This window comes from Carettochelys insculpta, chromosome 21 (assembly GCF_033958435.1).
Source record: "Carettochelys insculpta isolate YL-2023 chromosome 21, ASM3395843v1, whole genome shotgun sequence".
Classification (NCBI taxonomy): Eukaryota; Metazoa; Chordata; order Testudines; family Carettochelyidae; genus Carettochelys; species Carettochelys insculpta.
Genome location: NC_134157.1, coordinates 18,685,278 through 18,705,318, shown reverse-complemented (window position 1 = coordinate 18,705,318; position 20,041 = coordinate 18,685,278). Strand labels below are relative to the sequence as shown.

The 20,041-nt window shown below is 51.4% G+C and overlaps 1 protein-coding gene across 1 annotated transcript in view; it reads left to right on the top strand.

Moving 5' to 3' along the window:
* Positions 1 to 20,041, top strand: part of DIPK1B (divergent protein kinase domain 1B) — a 41,081-nt gene that overhangs the window by 14,154 nt on the left and 6,886 nt on the right. The window lies entirely within an intron of this gene.

Genomic DNA, 20,041 nt, shown 5'->3' with positions numbered 1-20,041 from the left:
ACGAGGCCACGGTCCCATCTCTTGTGGGAGCAGAGACCTCTGACCCTAGAGGCTGTGAGCAGGCAGCCGGATTTGGGATAGCTAGCACTCAGAAATATCCTAACGTGTTCAAACGGTGCCATCTTCTGGAGTTGGGCCCTTGGTGCCTAATGCAGAAGAATCTACTACTGAGGTGCAGGAAGAAGGCCAAGATTTCCAAAAGCAACAAGTGATTTTGGGCACCTCAGTGATCAACTACAGGTGCCATAAACAGGTGTGATTTTCAGAAGCACTGAACACGGCTCTTTGCAAATCAGACCCCCTTTGAAGTGACTCAGATTGGGCACTCACTGACTGGGACACCCCAGATCACTACCAGTTGAACCTCTGTAATCTGGCACAGTCTCATCTGGCAACTTCATGGTCCGGCATGATTTTACTTCGCTGGATTATCTGTTTATCATGGGTGTGGCCAGGTTTTCCGTGGTCTCATAAAGTTTATTTCCAGCCACCAATCCTGGCTCTCAGTGTTCTGTGCTGTTATTTAGCTGTAATTTACCCCAAATGTCCTCTAAGAGTCCAGGACGCAGTGGAAGTGCTGGTAATGTACTAGACAATATTGACCTCCTGTGGTCGGGGAAATTTTCTGGTTTTGCATTGGTCAGGTCCTGAGGGTGTTGGACTGGAGAGGTTCAACCTGTAGTTACTTTGGGAAATCCTGTCCTAAGTCTTTTGTGGTGGGGAGAAAGTAGGTGCCTAATGGAGGATGGGGGAAAGCCAGCGCTGAGTGCCTGCAGCCAGGGTATTATATAGCAATGTGTGTGCCTGGGAAGCTGTCTGAATTTTTCAGCCTTGTGAGGATTTGGTTTGGGGTGAGTACACATCCCACAAGCAGCGCTCATGGCTGTTGGGGGGTAGAGCAAGCAAGGGACCCCTCCTTGAGACTCCCTGTGCCATGTGCTGACAGTGGGCTGCAACGTCCGTGTACTCTCAGTGCTGGATTGCAGGGTGAAGGCCTTTTTGTGAGGATGTCCAGCACAAACATCCCTTTGCAGCCCATTGGGCTAAGCTTGTCCAGCCCTGCAAACCTCCACAACTGACAGGACTCCTAGAAGGGGGAGGGTGGGATTTTTTTGAGGTGGGGAGGGTCATGCCCCCTAAATGCAGGGACATCCTGTGTCAGTGCTAAAATACACACAGAGATGAACAAGTATCAGAGAGAAAGCCGTGCTAGTCTATATATGATCAAAACAAAAAGCAGTCAAGTAGCACTTTAAAGACTAACAAAATAATTTATTAGGTGATCCTTTGTTGGACAGACCCACTTCTTCAGTCCACAGCCCTACCAGAACAGACTCAATATTTAAGGCACAGAGAACGAAAAATTGTAATCAAGGTGGACAAATCAGAAAAAAAAGGATCAAGGTGAGCAAATCAGAGAGTAGAGGGGCGGGGATGGGGAGGAGTCAAGAATTAGATTAAGGCAGGTATGCAAAAGAGCCCCTATAATGACCAGAAATGAACAAGTATCAGAGAGGTCGCCGTGTTAGTCTGTATCTTTGAGAACAACAAGAAGTCCTGTGGCACCTTATAGACCAACAGAGGTTTTGGAGCATCAGCTTTTGTGGGCACAGACCCGCTTCGTCTGACGAAGCGGGTCTGTGCCCACAAAAGCTGATGCTCCAAAACCTCTGTTCGTCTATAAGGTGCCACAGGACTTCTTGTTGTTCACAGAGCTGAACAGGCAGTGATTGCTTGGAGGAGTCCAGTGTCTTCCCTTTTATACTCACACAAAACCAATCCTAATCTGGCAAAGAAAATCAACCAGGAGGTGATCGTGAGCGTCCACTGAGCAGCCAACACTGCCACTGACTGCAGCGCTCTCAGTGTCTCTGACGCAGATGCCAGAGGACAGATCTCTCTGCTGTGGGGTTAACAGAGCTCAGTGTTAGAGCATCAGCCTTGAAAACACAAGGTGGTGAATTCAGTCCTTGAAGAAGCCTCTCAAGGCTCTGGGAGAGGTTATATGTTAAAAAAAATAAAAAGTCTGGCAGGGATGGTGGGAGGTCCTGTTGCGTGCAGGGGACTGGGGTCAATGACCTCTCGAGGTCCCTTCCAGCTCTGTGAGATAACGATCTTTTGCACAATTATAAGAAGAGCTAGTGTGTGCCAGCAGGCGTCTGTGTAGATACTTGTATATACAGGCATGCGCTCTTTTTTGTGCCTGCTTGTGAACGTCTGTGTGCACGCTTCCATGTGTGTTTGTGCACCTGTTTGCATGAGTATGTTTAGGTCTGTGCAGCCTTGTGCATGTGCTCACACTTGTGTTGCTTGCACTTGTGGGTGCGTGTGTGTTCACTCCACTTACAATTCCCAGAAAAGTATTTACTGGCTGGAATTGTGGATTTCATTGAGTCAAATTAACTCCCACCAACACCCTCCCTAAGTCCCACTAGCCAGATCTCACTGACGCCTGCAAGTGGCTCTGGTAGCATTGCTATGTCCCAGTCTGACAGCAGGAAGGAAGGGAGCTGCACTGGTGGAGGGAGGATTGGAAAACGTTGCCTCTGGCAGACAGGCTGAGCTGTCTGATTGAACCAGCCGGCTCTGGGAAGCCATCAAACCCAAAGGGATGGCAGCTGGGGGGAGCTAAGAGAAACACAATATTGAGTACACAAGGCCATGCCGACCATCAATTTTATCGTTAACTCGCTGTCATCTCCCTTTGGGGTTCTAAATAGCTACTAACAAGTTATTCGTTAGGGCTGTCAATCCTGCTGGCACAATAAGAATGAAATAACAGCACCTACAGCTCCTTTTTCATTCTTATTTGAAGGCAACAGAGGGCCTTTTCCACTGCAGACTGGTAAGGGATACTGACCTGGTGGCCCCAGACAGGAGGAGGCAGGAGTAACTTCTGCCTGCAGAGATGCCAGGAGGATTCCTGGGCTGGAGCAAACTGGGAGGACTCTGCCTATGGGGCTGGGGCAAGTAGCCATCGCTGGAGTTTCTCTGAGAAGGGCCTGGGTCTGGAAGGGGCTAGCTCCACTCAAGTCACGCCATATGGGGTCTGAGCCCGCATCTCTCGCTGTCTCGCGGGGAGCCTGGGGAGCTGGTTTACATGACAGAAAAGGGGTTGGGACTTCGGGGCCGCAGTGATAAGCACACATGGGACTCAGGTGCCAGTGAACAAGGGTGTGGTGTTCCGTCTGTCCAGCCCGTACTACAGTCCTGCCAGGGCGAACCTGGGCTTTTGCAGGCCTGGATCACTGGAATGCAGTGGGGTGGGGTGTCCCAGAGGAACAGCCCTGGGTGTACTGACTGCCCAGGTGACTTGGTACTTTGTGAACTGGACTCAGGCCTCTGGGTGCCCACCTCTGTTCAGAGCGATCGTAGCTTCCTGGCTCCATCCTGGCTGCCTGCACCCCAAACCTCTCCCTTGTAACTCGATGAGCAAATCGGCCCTGGTGCAAGCCCAGCTGAGCTCCCTGCCCCCACGGGCCCGTGTCACGCCAGTTGGTGCAGCCACCACCGTGGGCACTGGGATCACCCTCCTCCAAGGCGCGGATGAAAGGCTAGTGGTGGGGGGTATGACATGGCATGGTGCTATGCGTGAGCAGCTTCGCTCAGCAGGAGATCTCTGCAGGGACAAGCAGGCGTTAAAGCAGATGGACCCAGAGAAGCAGCTACCACTGGGCCAGCGGGGCAGATGTAGGGTGTACTCCCAATGCCACTTTCCAGCCCCACCCCACATCTGCCCACCCACATCGCTTACCTGTTCCCCTCCCCCACACCTTGCTGGTTCTTGGAAACCTCAGATGTGACTTAAGTGTCCCCTGTAAGCTGAGCTTGGGCAGACGCCCAGGAGCGATTCAGGTGCCACCTAGCTGGTCAGCAGAGCATCCCAGCCGGCAGCCTGTGCTTCGAGGGGTGGTGCCCATAACAAAATTTATTCCCCCCATGGATGGAAAAAATTAGAGGGAGCCCTGCTGGTTGCCTGGAGTGATGGGTGATCGTCAGAGCAGAATGAATGCCTTATTGTATTACAGCCGCCCCGGTGGCCCTTTGTGCCAGGCACTGTGCAAAACACACCGTCGGAGGTCCCTCTCCCAGAGGGCTTAGATCCTAAACAGACAGGGTCGGGGGAAGGCTGGCTGATTCTCAGAGCTCTCTGGGGCAGGACCACCTTCTCCTGGGGGGATTTCTGAGATTTTTTTTTAAAACATTTCCTGTCCCAGCTTGGGACAAAGAGCCAGCGATCTCTACGCCTGCCTGATCACCGGGGGATGGCACAGAGATGAGGCTGGAGGAGAACTGTGCAGTGCACCAGAGAGACTGAAACCAGTTGTATGGGCTTGGAAGAGGCTGTAAGCAATTACAGCACTTCATAGAGGAGAGGCGAGGTGCTGAGACAGGACCAGGGAGCAGTTTCATAGCAGACAGGCTTATGAGTCAGCTGGGGACTCGCAGTGAGGTGGGGTCAGCGGTTGTCTGCTGGGAGATGGGATCAGCACCTGGGATGAGGGACCTGGATGTTTCTCTAAATCCTCTCCACCTGGGGAGGGGGCTGGGGGTGGCTGCGAAGCTCACAGGCAGAGTGCACCAGCTGGCTTGGGGAGCTATTTGGAGAGAGCCATGGGGGAGACAAAGCAATGGTGGGGAAAAGCTACTGGCATGGCTTCCAGCCACCAAGGGGTGGTCCAGGTCATAGAGCAGTACCAGGAACTGAACCCCCAGCTCTGGGGTCTCAGGCCAGTGCCATAGCCCCATAACAAACCCTGAGCTGGAAGCACTAGAGACCCTAGTCCAGCTCCCTGCCTTGCAGCAGGCCAAGGTCGCCCACATAATCTCTGGCAGGGCTTTGTCCAGCCAGTTCCTCCCCATCTTGATGAGGAGGATTCCACAGCCTCCTTTGGAAACCTACTCCAGAGCTTAATTACTGCAGCATCTAGACTAAATCTCCCTGCTGCAGAACAAGCCCGGTGGTTCCGGTCTGTCCTCCAGTGGACATGGAGAAGAATTGATCCCCGGTCTCTTTGGAAGACATTTGAAGGCAGAGATTAGATCCTCGGTCTGTCTCCTTTCCTCAAGACCAAAACACGCCCAGGTCCATTGGTGCTTCGGCCCCTCTCCCCACACAGCCGTCCCCAGCGCTGGCAGAAGGGGCTGGAGGGCTGATAAGATACCAGCAGGCACAGTGGCTGTGGCTGCATGAGGGGGGTTCTGAACCTTGGCAAGGGTGCCTGAGAGCTGGGAGTGGGGACCTGTAAGCAAATACCCGGAGGCTGGGAGGAGTGACTCCAATGGGAGCGGCCGGTAGCCTGCGTAGATGACTACAGACCAGTGGTGACAGCTTGTTCACTGGACGGGAGGGGACCACGGTAAGGAGCAGTGTCTATGGTGTGAGAGGTTTATGAAAGGACAGCAGAGCTCCCTGCTCTTAGCACTGCCAGGTGTTGAGATCTGGTGGCAGGGGCATGGGTCAACGTGCTGGCGTCAGCTTCATTTTCTATCCTGCTTCCCCTGCCCCCCGCAGACCCTGTATCCTCCTCCCCGAGCCTCGTCTCGTGCTGGCTCTGTCTCCAAGGAGATCCTCACCTCCGTCTCGGAACTGCCAGCTGGCAGAGGATGACAAACCAGGCGCTCCCTGGCAGCTGGCAGCTAATGGGCTTCCAAGCGTTTTCTTAGATGCAGGCTGGGCTTTGCTGTGACACACTCCTGCAAACCTACTGTCTGCACCCTCCCTGCCTGCCATACCCACCCTCCGGACAAGCTCACTTCACTGTCGTTCCACCCCACAGATCTGGAGTCACACCCCTGTTGAGTGCACACAAAAGATTCATTTCAGTAACTCCCAGCTCTCCCAACAGCAGCAGCGGTCAGCTGGGGCCAGGGCTCAGAGGAGGAGACTGGGAGTCAGGCTTCCTGGAGTCCATCAGCAGCTCTGCCACTTTCCCACAGGCTCCCAGTGAGTGAGTAACTCCCGTCAGCGCCCTGTGCCTCAGTTTCCCATCTGTAATGTTGGTCTTCCAGAGGCGTTATGAGGGTTGGTTATTCCCTGTTTACAAAGTGCTCATGGATGCTATTGTTATGTTGAATGGTGCCAGTCAGGTGCTGGATCTTGAGCAGGCAGAGTGTGTCCAACCACCATCCTGTGCTGACCTTTAATTTTGTCAGAAATGCTCCCACCAGCACACATGCGAACCATGGGCCCAAAGACCTGCTGTCCCTCAGCCTCTGCCACCGTCCTGGGCCACCCTACACCTCTGTCTGTTGCTCACGGCTGCTCTGCCATGCACACAGCACTCTAGTGTATCCAGCCCTTGTGTTTGCTTCTCAGAAAACCCTCTTGTGGTTGGGCAAAGTTGAAGCATTTTGTGGAGATGTGTCTGTTTCAACCAGGTTTTCAGGGAGATGGTGTTTGTGGTCTGGGGCTCCCTGGTCATCTGCGGTCAGAGAGAGGGCAAGAACTGAGTTGAAAACCCAAGAGTTTTGATCCCCAGGTCTCTGTTTCGGCACAGCTCGATTGGTGAAAACATTCTGAAGGGCTGTGGCTTTGTTCCAATGCAGAACGAAAACCAACGTCAAGCTCCCCTAAGCTGGCAGGGAATGGGACCGCCGTCCCCCTCAGCCAGCTCTGCTGAGGACCTCTGTGAAGGCCTGCGTGCTGTGACTCCCTACCACTGGCCAGAGATACATGACCATGTGTCTATCCCTGGGCAAACAAACTGCACCCAGAGTACACCAGGCTCCCATCACTGATTTCTCGTCTAAGCGAAAACAGCCCGTCACAGCCGGGGATTCCAGTGTTCTGCTGTGCTGATGGGGCCATGTCATTGTTAGAACTTGTTTTGAGAGAGATCCTGACAGAGATCGTAACCCACTGTGCCAGGTGCGGCAGGAACATGTCGTGAGAGACAGGCCCTGCCCCAGATTGCTTACAGTTTAAACAGACCAGGCAGGATTATTACCTCCATGTTACAGAGAGAGCTCTGCAGCCTGGCGAAATGAAGCGGCTTGGCCTACGTCACACAGCATCTGGGACAGTACCAGGACCCAAACAGGGTCTCTCAAATTTCAGGCCAGTGCCTGAACTCGACAGCAAATCCTGTGCGGAAAGGGCCGGAGAACAGGCTACCACAAGAGGGAGGCTTGATGCGGACATGAAGAGGCAGCTCCTCTGGGAATACGTCTCCAGATGACTGGAAAACAGCAGCTCGGCTCCCTGAATTTATCTGTCCATCTCCCCTGGTGCTCTGCCTACCTGTCTCCAGCTGTCTGCTCCGGTAATCTGGCCGTGGCACAGCAGCAAGCCTGCGAGTCTGTACCCTTGTTCCTGGCTTCTCTCTCTGTCTCGTTACATCTGCATTAGGATTACAGCATCTGCAGAGTAGGCTGTCAGTGGAGTTTTCTTTGATGATCTCCAGCAGCCGGGGACAAAGGCTCGTGTACCAGTCCAGGTCAGGGCTTGAGTCGTGCCGGGGACAGCCACGGGGTGCGGTGGCTACGAAGTGCGGAAGGGTGGCCATGCTGAGCGGTGGAAGGATGGCTGTGGATGCCTGTGCCCTCTCCGTATTCTCCCCTGCCCTGTAATGCAGCCCCTGTCCTAGCCCTTGGGAAGTCCATGACAGAAAGGGGCCACCCTGCTTCCCTCTCTGTGGAGGGTCCAAAAGGCCGAGGCTTGTTCCCCTGCTCCGCCTGGAACCTCTGCCCCATGTCTGGCACCAGGGGAGGGAGAAGGGCTGGGGCAGGTCGGTTTGCAGCTCGTGGCTGCGGCCGCCTAACCCCTCTGAGCCACATGCCAGGACTGTAGCCCGGCTGGTGAAGTCAGAAGCTAGGGAGTGCTTCCCCTTGAGACTTGCCATGTCTTGGATGTCAATTAATATTGAGATTGGAGCAGGGAGGCCATGGCTGGGGTCCTGTTAGAGCGATGAGTTTATATGCAGCCATCAAGCGGCTAGTGGGAGCTGGGCTGCCAGAGGCTATGGCAAAGGGTGGTGGATCTCAGAACAGGGATGGTGAAGGGATTTGCAGCTCTCACCAGTGCATCGAGCCTGTGCGAAAGGGGGCCACCAGAGCCCTTCACTCAGCACTGTGAGCACATCATAAAAGCTCTCCCTGTTGTTGTCTAGTGAGGATGGGCAATGGGAAGCTAGCTTCACCCTCTGGGCACGTGCCAAGGTTGAGCACTGGGGCTGTGACAGGGGTAACACAGATCAGTCGCCTGCTACTGCTACTTGTCGCAGTTTGTCCATTGGAGTTGTTATCTGCCTGTCACATCCCTCTGTCTGCCCATCCAGAAGTGTAATGCCATGTCCATCTCTGTGGCATCTGGGCACCTTACAGAGCTCACCCCTTCAGCTCCTCTCTCTCTGTCTTTCTGGGGCAGAACCTGACAATGCTTGAGTTTGAATCCAGCTCCCCAAGCCAGCTAGCCTGGAATGTGGATTTCAGTCATGTAGGGCCAGACCACAAACCCCTTACACCCAGCGGGGAGGAGCCACACACATCCTTTGTCCTGGAGATGGGAGGCAGTTCACAGACTGGGCTCTTTGCTTGTTGCATTAGTTGATTAATATTCATTGATGGTAGCTCATAGGCGCTCCAGGCATGGGCCAGGCCCGTGTTGTGCTAAGTACTGTACGAACACAATCCCTGCTCCGAAGAGCTGACAATCTAACCAAGAGGCAAGGATACAGGCAGATCCCCAGGGGAGAGCGAGGAATCATTAAGCCAGTGGTGGTCAGCATGATAGGCCCTGATCTGAGCACAGTGTCATCAAGCATTTTATAGACCTCACAGCAAAGGAGAGAACATAAGAATGGCCACACTGGGTCAGACCAAAGGTCCATCTAGCCCAGTATCCTGTCTTCTGACAGAGGCCAATGCCAGATGCCCCAGAGTGAATGAACAGAACAGGTAATCATTGAGTGATCCCTCCCCTGTCACCCATTCCCAGCTTTTGACAAACAGAGGCTAGGAATACCATTCCTGCCCATCCTGGTTAAAAGCCCTGTCCTCTGTGAATTCATGTATTTCTTTTTTGAATCCTGTTAATGTCCTGACCTGCACAACATCCCCTGGCCAGGAGTTCCGCAGGTTGACTGTGTGTTGCATGAAGAAAGACTTCCTTTCATTAGTTTTAAACCTACTACCAATTCATTTCATTTGGTGACTCCTAGTTCTTGTGCTATGGGAACAAATAAATAACTTTTCTATTTTTACTTTCTCAACACAAGTCATGCTTTTATATACTTCTCTCAGACCTCCCTTATCTTCTCTTTCCTAAGGGGAAAAGTCCCAGTCCTTTTCATCTCTCCTCATATGACAGCTCTTCCAAAGCCGTAATCATTTTTGTTGCCCTTTTCTGAACTTTTTCCAATGCCAAGATCTCTTTTTGGAGCTGAGGCGACCACTTCTGCATGCAGCATTCGAGCTGCGGGCATACTGTGGATTTATATAGGGATAATAAGATAGTCTCTCTCTTATTCTCTAATCATCTTTTTAATGATTCCTACACATTCCATTTGCTTTTTGGACTGGTGCTGCACGCTGAGTGTTTTCAGAGAACTATCCTCAGTGACTCCATGATCACTCTCCCTTGAATGGTAATAGCTAATTTAGTTGCCTTCATTTTGGACGTATATTTGGGATTATGTTTTCCAATGTGCTTTACTTTGCATTTATGAACATTAAAAGTCATCTGCCATTTTGTTGCTCACCTAGTTTTGTGAGATCCTTTTGAAACTTCTCAGCCTGCTTTGAAGTTAAATATCTTGAACAGTTTAGTATCATTTGCAAATCTTGCCCCCTTACTGTTTACCTCCATCTCCAGATCATTTATAAATAAGTTGAATAGGATTGGTCCCAGTACAGTTCCCTGTGGGACAGCACCAGTTAACTCCTCTATTCTGAAAACTGACCATGGCTGAGGTATTAAAATATTCTGGTTTGAAAGCTGGGTCCCAAGAACTCCTTGTAAGTCCTAATTCCCCTCCCCGTTAACAGCCTAGGATTTGGCATTGTTGCACTAGGAGGGTGTCACAAGATGAGAGAGGTGACCTTGTCCCATCCAGAGGATGGCAAAGCAATTTAATTAGGTGTCAGCAGAGGGGCGGCTAGGCCAGGCAGACAGTGGCAAATTAACATCAAAGTCAGTCCATGGAAATTAAGTTGCAATGTCAAGGCAATGACAGAGTGGTTCCTATGTCAGGGGAGATGGTGTTGCACCAGCAGAGTGGCAGCAAAATGATTTCAGTGCATGCTGGCGGAGGGAAACCAGGGCCTCTGAGCAATGAAGAGGAGCGTCAGGGAGGGGGGCGGGGGATGGATGGAGGGGAGGCCATGGATTCTGTGACTAGCAGTCAGGAGTACAGCGGCCCAGACAAAAGCAGGAAAACACAGAGGCATTGTGTTAATGTAACGTTAGGCGATTGACCTAAATGGCTGAGTGGCCTGTGGTATGCAGGGGGGAAGGCTGCAGGATCACAGAGTCCTTGCTGGCCTTAAAACGCAGGAGTCTACAGAAGCAATGAAGGGTCACAGGAAGGCTGCTGGCTGGTGCTCCACCTGGTCATGGCTAGGCTTTGTAGCATGCACACTTCTCTCCCAAAGGAATAGATGCAGCTTGTGTGGCCACTCTGGGGAGATCCTGAATACATCTGGCTGTCTCTGACCAGGGCAGGTGCTGAAGGCCCAGATGCAAGAGGGTCAGGTACATTACTGGGCCTACTCCAATATGGCTGGGCTGAGGTGCTGATGAAAGAGCTCTTTCTTATACTACCAGTTGAACCTCTCTTGTGTGGCACTCTCATCCGGCAACGTCCATAATGTGGCATGATTTTATTAGCTGGACGAACAATTATCCCGGGTGTGGCCAAGTTTCCCGCGGTCCCATACAGTTTGTTTCCAGCTACCAGTCCTGGCTCTCAGTCTCCTGGGCTGTTATTTAGCTGTAATTTACCCCTAAATGTCTTCTACGTGCCCAGCAAGCGGTGGAAGTGTTGGTGACGTGCTCGACAATACTGACCTTCTGTTGTTCAGCAAATGCTCTCATTTGGCACTGGTCAGGTCCTGAGGGTGTTGGACAAAAGAGGTTCAACCTGTATTGTTATCTGTCGGCACAACTGTACTACTTGTCCTTTCTCCCCCACCTGCGCTCCATCGAAGCCCTTAAAGGAGACTGACATATCCCTTTCTCCCTTACACCTTGGCTCCACTTCTCTGGCAAGGAGCCTCTGAGCCATTAGCAGACAGCTTCCCCATCTCTACAACTGCCTTTAATGAGGTTTTAACAGCAGCCCTTGATTGTCCTTGATAAGTAACTACTGAGTTAATTGTGTCCTGATCACTAGTCCTGCCCTAGTAACGGGAAGGGAAGATCAGAAAGTCACAAGCATAAAGCCATTAAGGATGCATGAGCTTGGAAGAGTCTCTTGTTTTGTCCACCAATACACATGGCCTGTGAGAGGAACCTAGCAGCAACACAGGCCTTGACAAGAGCTGGCTACAGAGCAAGGCAACAAGACTGCTTCTGTGTGAGGAGAGATTAAGAGACTGGGGCTGTTCAGTTTAGAAAAGAGACGACCGAGAGGAGTAAGAATAGATGTCTGTAAAATCATGACAGGTGTGGAGAAAGTGAATAAGGGAGTGTTATTTACCCTTTGAATAACATAGGACCAGGGGTCCTGCCCCAGTAAAATCAATAGGCAGCAGGTTTGAAACAAGAATAAGGAAGTACTTCTTCATACAATGCCCCATCATCCTGGGGGACTTCTTGTCAGGGGCTGTTGTGAAGGCAAAAAGCATAACTGGGTTCAAAGTTTACAGAGGGCTGGTCCCATCAGTGGCTGTTAGCCAAGTCGGTCAGGGATGCAACCCTGGCTCAGGGTATCCCTAAGTCTGGCTGTCAGAAGCTGGCTAGGGATGGGTCATTTGGCAATTGTCCTGTTCTGTTCATTCCCTCCGAGGCATCTGGTATTGGCCACGGTTGGAAGACAGGGCCCTGGGCTAGGTGGACGATTGGCCTGACCCAGCATGGCCCTTATTAAAGCATGTAGCCAAGTTGAAACCCCAAGTCCAATGGGAGTGGCCAGCCAGGAGTTCAGGTTTCCCAGGAGAAAGGCTGACATGATGGATAGTAGTAGGTCCGAGGAGCCGTCCCTGGTTTTGTGTGTTTCTGCAGACCGTGGAAGGAGCACTTCTGCCAGCTATGCACATGACAGGGAACTGGGAGTGCAGTTCTCTCCTTGTTCCTGCATCACCCTGGGCCATTGGCTGTCATGGCGCCATGCCAGGCCAACCTCTCCCGGCCCAGCATGGGAGCGCCTCACCATCACTGGTGAGTTTCTCCTCACAGCACCCCATGGGGGTAGGGAGGGAAATGCTCACCCCATTTCACAAACTGGAGGCTCAGGGTAGAGTGGCTGCCCTGTGGTCAGGCATGGAGCCAGAGGCTAAGCCAGGAACAGAACACAAGCCTCCTGCGTCCAGAGCTGTAGACCCTGCAGGGACTCAGCATCCCTGAATCAGGCAATTTGTTTATATCATGGTCTCTGAGTATCTTAATATGGATGCTGGGCTTTGGGCGCCCCAAGACTGTGTCTCCTCACAGCTTCCTTTCATGGCATGCCTGCACTCGGTCTGTTCTCCAGCTAGTCACCTGGTCTCGCCTTTGCAAGCCGGGTCTTCTGCTACTGGAAGTGCAGGGGCAACAGGGGACACTCAGCCTGGCCAGCCCAGAAATGCTGTCCTGGTGGGGTTTCCTTACAGTTCATTCCTTTCTACGGCCTCTCCCTACTTGGTCATTTTTCTTTTTCAACCTAAAGAACATGGCCTTAGAAGTTGGGACCTGGGCCCAGGAGTCAAGAATTCTTGATGCAGTTCCTAGCTTTGGTTACAGTAACTGGCTGAGAGCCAGGACTCCTAAGTTCTTGTCTCAGCTTTGGAAGGAGACTACAGGCCCCTGTGGAAGGCTGCTAACAGATTCAGGACTCCTGAGTTCTCATGCACTGAGCCATCCCTTCACTTCGCTGTTGCTCACGATGGATGGATTTAAAAGTACTTAGCCAATGCTATTGCTGTGAGGCTTGGCTGACTGAAGCCCTCAGCCCAAGTGGCTGGCAAACTCATTGTTTTAATAGTTTTTTTCTCTTGGCATGTAAATTCTCCAGCTAGTTCCAGCACTGCCCCTTTTCTAGGTTTTTCTAGAGCATCAGCATGAGAAGAGAGGGGCCCTCCTTTGCCAGCTGGCAGTGGGCAAAGTGATACAGAGGTCGGCAACATCTGTTCTCTATTCCTTGTGTTTATCTCGGCAGGCAGCATGCATCCTGGAACAGCTACTCTGTAGTGAGCTCACCCCCAATGCAGCAGCTCTTAGTAAAGCTGTGATTCTGCCCCATTTGTGCTTCTATCTTTTCCCACTCAGCTCCATGTCTAATAACAGTTCCCTTGGTAGGGAGCCTTTTCATTTGCCAGTAAGCTGGGCTCGCTTCAGATTTCAGCCCTGCCGCACCTGCCTTGTTTTGACACATTAATTGATTCTACTTTGGAAGATGTCGCTGAATCAACCCCGCTCTTAACGAGGTTGCTTGATGAGGGAACATATAACGTAGCTGGAAATTGCTGCCGGAATAGATAGGGATGTCCTCAGCTGTGCACTTATCCTAACACAGAATACGTACAGGGTGATTAAATGCTCAGATCTCTACAGGTCTGCTGCCGTCACATCCCCATGACCATGAGAGAATCCACCCACGTGCTCCTGCCAAAAGCTTTGCTGCTGTGGCATGGCATGTTTCCCACTCCAGTGTGTTTGTGTGGAGGGTTGTGGGGAAAAGGGTGCAAGGGGATGGACTGGAGGCCCAAGGGCCACAGCCTAGAGCCAGCTGTTCCATGTTCCTGCTTATCTTTTCCATCCATGTGCAGAATAAATTTTATGTTCACTGAGGCATGTGCAAATGTGCACCAGCAGTGGAAACAAAAAACCCAGGCATGGGCAGTTTGCAAATCAGCTGGGTGGCAATGGACTCTCTCCTGAGCAGCCACTTAAAGGGAAAACTTTAGCTGTTCGTAACAAAACACAAGATTCAGTTGCATCACTCTGGTAGTCCAGGGACATACGGGTGAGCAATTATTGGATGATGGTCTCTGTCCTATGCTATGCAAGAGATCAGACTAGATGATTACAAAAGCCTTAAAATCTATTAATCTAAACCCCTTCTCCCCTCCCTAAGCGTTATATATTTTGGTGCTTGTTGTATAGTACAAGTTGAACCTCCCTAGTCTGGCACTCCCTCATCCGGCAACATCCATAACCTGGCATGATGTTAGTTAAAGGACAGCCACTTGTCATAGCTCCAGAGCAGAGGGTTCATTTGTTTGGTTGGGGGCCTTGTACAGCCCCGTTGGGGAAGAGATGGACTGGGGTATACAAGCCACCAGCTGCTGGAGCGTCCTCTCTGCCTGGCTTTTTGTTTCCCCTTAACTTCCTTTTTCAGTGGTTTAATCCCAGGCCACCAGGGGAAACTGATGTGAGTTGCAGGTGCTATAGGCTGAGAGCTACTGGGGAAGGCCAAACAGCCCTGGATAGCACAGTCCTCCGTTCTACACCAGTCTTCTCGGCACAAGCCCAGAAGGGTCCCTCCCTGGGGGAAAAGGGGCTGGGGGCAGGCAGAAGGGAGGGAGCAGGAGAAGAACCAATGTCATCAGGGGACACTGGAAAAATCCTTCTCCTTTCCTAACTCAAACTCCAAGTGACTGCAGGACCCAAACTTCTTAACTAGCAGCTGCCGCCACCAATCTAGCATCTCAGCAGCCTTGAGAGGCAAGGCCTTGGGGACGCTCAGTCAGTCAGGCAGCATCTAAACTGCATCAGGAGGGGAGCACTGAGCAGCAGTCACCGTATGGATCAGCTGGTACCAGGACTGCAGTAGTGTGTGTGCAGTCCTGCTGGGGAGGGACAGGAGCTGGGTCAGCTGAGGATAGAGTAGGACAGGTAGACTCGAGGGTAGGCAGCTTGACCTTGCAAGGCTGGCAGAGGGGGCCATTTGGCCAGGTAGGTGTTAAGATACCTCCCTTCCCTACCTGATTAAAATGCTTTTTTTCAGGTGGCTTCTAGTCACCAGTGACTCACACCCAGCCTCTCTGCAGCCCCCCCTGCAACAAACACAGAACCAATACTGCAGGCAAGACCCCTGCTCCAACCTTGATTCAGGTTCATCCTAGCCAGCCCCAATCCCCAGCAGTCTCAGAGATGTTTATCTGCTCAGCAGCCTGGCTTGCATTACCACACCCCCAGGCTTCCCTGCCTGGATTCTTCCCCCGTTGAGCAAAAGGGACTAACAATTCCCCAGCAAGGGCCCTAACACCACAGAAACTAGGAGCTGGCTAAGGGCACCTCCCACCAGGCCCTTTTCAAAGGCACAGAGACCTTCCCCACCGTTTCTCCAATCAGCTCCATCAGCCAGGCTCAGTGATGGCAGGTGTGGCCCATCTCCCAGCGTGAGCTGGTCTACACAGAAATGTGCCTGAGGCACAGTGGTTGACTAGCTCCATGTGCAGCCACTTGGATTCTGCTTTGCTGCAGGGAATCTCAGCTCTGCTTCAGGGCCTGACAGCTTTCTCCCTTCCCCCGCCCCATCTCTCTAGCCAGCAGGCTGTCTCTATGGAAAGTGGACTGCTCCATCCTTCCCCACATTTAGCTAAGTGAGCAGGGAGGCCATCCAGGAGCCTCTTCATCTGGTTCCCTTGTGGTGTTGCTGTTTCATGCAGCCGGTCACCCTCTTGTGATCGCCACCATGGCAGGCAGAGAACTCGTTTCATAGAAATGGGGAGACTGCTCAAACCTTCAAGGTGCTGAGCGCTCCAGTAAGATACCAAGTGCCATCAGCTTGCTGACAGCAGTGGGAGCAAAGGGCCCTCTGCCTCTGGCAGGATGAAGTCCTAGGGCAGGGTCAATGGGACCATCTCAACTTGCACGGTCTCAGAGAGTGAGCCTTGTTCGTCTGTATCTTCGCAGAACAAAGTAGTCCTCTAGCATCCCTGTTTAGCTGATTCCTCACAGTCTTCTGTGTTTTTTTTTTCTCAGTGTACTCAAGAGCTGAAGACGTGGGGCTTTCCCACAAGAGCTCATCACCTAATAGCACTGTTCATCTTTAAGGTGCTGCGGGACAGCTTGCTTTGTTGTGATCTCAACTTGCAATTTACAAACAGCAAAGATGGCCTCTTTCCTCTCCTTCCCCCCTCCCCTGGCACTGTCTGTGAGATAGGAGGTTGCAGTGGCACTGGCTGCTGGAACGGGTGTGATCCTGTGCTAAAGAGCGGGGGAATCTCTTGTGACAGACATTCCCTTCACCATGGGCTGGGATGTTCCATAGCACCAACTCCAGCTGGAGGGGGGCTCTAGTTCACCCTGAATCCTGCAGAGCACAGTTGAGCTCTTGGCTTTTGTGGCGCAGCGAGAACACCTCTGTCTCTGAATGCTGGGAAGGTTTATGTCTTGATCCAGTTTGCAGCTCAAACCCATTTCTTGACCTGTGCCCTGCCTGGAAAGGGCCCTCTCCGAACAGAGCCAGAGCATCCCGGGTGCACCTACCCAAATAGGGGCAGCAATGCTGGGACAGCCCAGACCATCCCCTGGTCGGCGCAGCAGGTCATTTAACGCTGAGCTGCCTGCCAGTCCATCCTAATTAAGGCACTATGCATCCTGTCAGATGCAGCTTGGCACTGCGGAATGAGTGATAACCAAGTATTGACCCCCTCCCTGCCTGCAGGGATGCGTGTGTTTATTGATGCTTGCTGGATCATCATGGCGTGCTTGAGCCTGAGACAGGCTGGGCTTAAAAGGGCGGGTTTACTTCAGAACAGAGAACAATTACAGCAGACAGTTCAGTTCAGCCCTCAGAGTAGAGAGATGTGCTTCATTCCCAAGCCTCGGGCTCACCTGTATCAGCTGCTGCTCTCCTTGAGCCTGTTTGGTACTGTCCAGGAAGTGGCTAGACGTGCGCTGGATGCTGCAGGGGCAAACTGGCAGGAGAGGAAACAGCTCCAGCCTAGCTGCATGATCTGCTTTGGCAATAAAGCCAAATGTAGACAGCACATGGAGCCAATGTGCAAAAGTGAGGCCCAGGTTAACTGAAACGCTTGGAGCTAGTCTGACGTTTGGCCTGGGCTCTTTACGGTAAGAATTCTTGGCCAAGCTTTTCACACTTGTGTCTTGTGAGTTTGGGTGCTGCCATTTATGGGGATCCAACCCGTGCCCTTTAAAAAGGCCTGATTTTTAGAAAATGACTAAGATCAAAAGATGATAAGAACAACCACTCTAGGTCAGACTTCAAAGGTCCATCTAGCCCACTGTCCTGTCTTCTGACAGAGGCCAATGCCAGATGCCCCAGAAGGAGCAAACAGAACAGGTAATCAAGTGATCTCTCTCTCCTGCCATCCATCTCCAGCTTCTGACAAACAGAGGCTAGGACACCATTCCTACCCATCCTGGCTAATAGCCATTGATGGACCGAACCTCTATGAATTTATCAGCATTTTTTGAACCTGTTAAAGTCCTGGTCTTCACAACATCCTCTGGCAAGGAGTTCCACAGGCCTACCGTGCGCTGCGTGAAGAAAAACTTCCTTTGGTTATCAAAACAAAAAAGCAGTCAAGTAGCACTTTAAAGACTAACAAAATAATTTATTAGGTGAGCTTCCGTGGGACAGACCCACTTCTTCAGACCAGAGTCATGCCAAAACAGACTCAATATTTAAGGCACAGAGAACCAGAAATAGTAATGGAGGTGGACAAATCAGAAAAAAATTATCAAGGTGAGCAAATCAGAGAGTAGAGGGGCGGGGTGGGGGTGAAAGCAAAGAACACTGATTACTGTTTTTGGTTCTCTGTGCCTTAAATATTGAGTCTGTTCTGGTCTGGCTATGGTCTGAAGAAGTGGGTCTGTCCCACAAAAGCTCACCTGATAAATTATTTTGTTAGTCTTTAAAGTGTTACTTGACTGCTTTTTTGTTTTGATAGTTATACAGACTAGCACGGCTTTCTCTCTGTTCCTTTGGTTAGTTTTAAACCAGCTCCCCCTGCACTCTGGAAATTGAGTCCCTTCAACTGGGCTCAGTTTGGGCATGCAAAAATCCCTTGTCACTTCTGAAAAGGTTGGTGCTTGGGAGGGCCGTGGGTCCTCTGGGATCTGACATGTCTTGGCAAGCATGAATGCATTACAGCTCAGCCACCTGCCCCCTCAGTAGTGGTTCAATATTATTATCCCCACGTTATAGGTGGGGAAACTGAGGCACAGCACATATCCAGGATCTGAATCCCCTGACAAGTTTTGTGTTTACAATCACATTTTTTACTAGAGTGTACGGTTTTCTTTTCTGAGCCTGTTACTGGTGGAATGACCCCCATGAGCAAAGGAAACTGTGAACCGGCTTATAAACAAAATGCTGCTGAATGTACACAGTCAACAAATGAAAATAAAACGGAGTATATATTTTCTCTGAGCTGTAGGTTCAGTCACCTTAGCGTGAACTTCCACCAAGAGGTTAAAATGTAATTTCCAACAGCTGTGTGAGTTTGTTTGTTTTGATTGATGATGTCTCTATGAGCTGTGTAGTGTAAATGTTAGAATTTATCCAATACCATAAAGCTAGTCTGGAGAGGCAGTGGGTATCTACTGCAGCTGTCGGCAAACTTCACTGTTCTGTTACCCCTTCCTGATAACAAAAATTACTGTATGCCTCCAGGAGGGGAGCGCATGAGCTCAGCCACCTGGAGTTGGCGGGGTGGGGCACAGCTGAAGCACAAGGGCTTTTGGCTTGAGCCCCAGCAAGTCCAGTGCCAGTTTCGACAATCCCATGTTAACGGGGCTGTGACCAGTGTTCCCTCTATTTTTTCCCATGCATGTGCAGAATAAATTTTATGTGCATTGAGACGTCCAGATGTGCACCACCATTAGGAGCACAGGCTATTGGCAGTGGGCACATTGCTAATTAGCTGGGTGGCACATGATTCTCTCCTGGACAGCCACCCAAGTGCTTGTCTTACAGGGAACACTGTCTGTGACCCACGTGGGGATTCTGACCCACAGTTTGAGCACCCCTGAGCTAATGAACCTTTAGGTAATCTATGTCCTGAGTCATTTTCTTAAGGTTTATAGTATAGGTTGAACCTCTCTAGTCCAGCACTCTCTTGTCCAGCAACATCTGTAATCCAGCATCAGTTTAGTTAGCCAGACAACCATTTATCGCAAGTGTGGCCAAGCTTCCCACAGTCCCATAAAGTTTGTTTCCAGTCACCAGTCCTGGTTGTAGAGCTATTTAGCTGTAATTTACCCCAAATGTCTTCTAAGAGTGCAGTAAGCAGTGGAAGTGCTGGTGATGCTGCTAGACAGTACTGACCTCCCGTGGTCCAGATGGGGCGTCTAGTTCGAGTTGGTCATTTACATTCTGCTGTCAGGGAGTGTGGGGTCACCAGGTCCTGTGCCCCATCCGCAGACAGATGTGACTCTCATTCAGCAGGCAGAACAGAAGGTTTATTAGTCAGGGACACAGCGTAGAACAGATGTCAGCACAGAAACCAGACGCCGTCCGTACAATCCATTTCTGGGGAGAGGGGCCCCGAGGGGGGTGGCTGAGCAGAGGCCCTGGCTCTCCTTCCTCCATCGCCAGCCAGACAAGACTGCCGCACACAACAGCCCAGTTCCACTTCAAACCAGCCAGGCCCCTCCTCCCTCCTTTGTCCTGTTTCCCAGGGAAGAAAGGTGTCACCTGGTTGCCTAGGTTACAGACAGCCTGAAGGCCCCGTGTGAAGGTACGAGACATCATTGCATTGAACCATCGCCAACTATGCACTGATGCACCGCCTGGGGAAACTGAGGTACTCACCTTGGGTTACTACAGGACAGTGGGAACACATGCAACCTAACCTGGGGGTTAAAATTCTCACACCCCACTTTGTCACCTCCTCATTAAGGTGACATCTCTCCAAACTGCCTTTCAGTCCTTGCCCTCATTAGTCACCCCAAAGCCAGGGCTGCAATGGTGGTATTTGGACAGGGTGC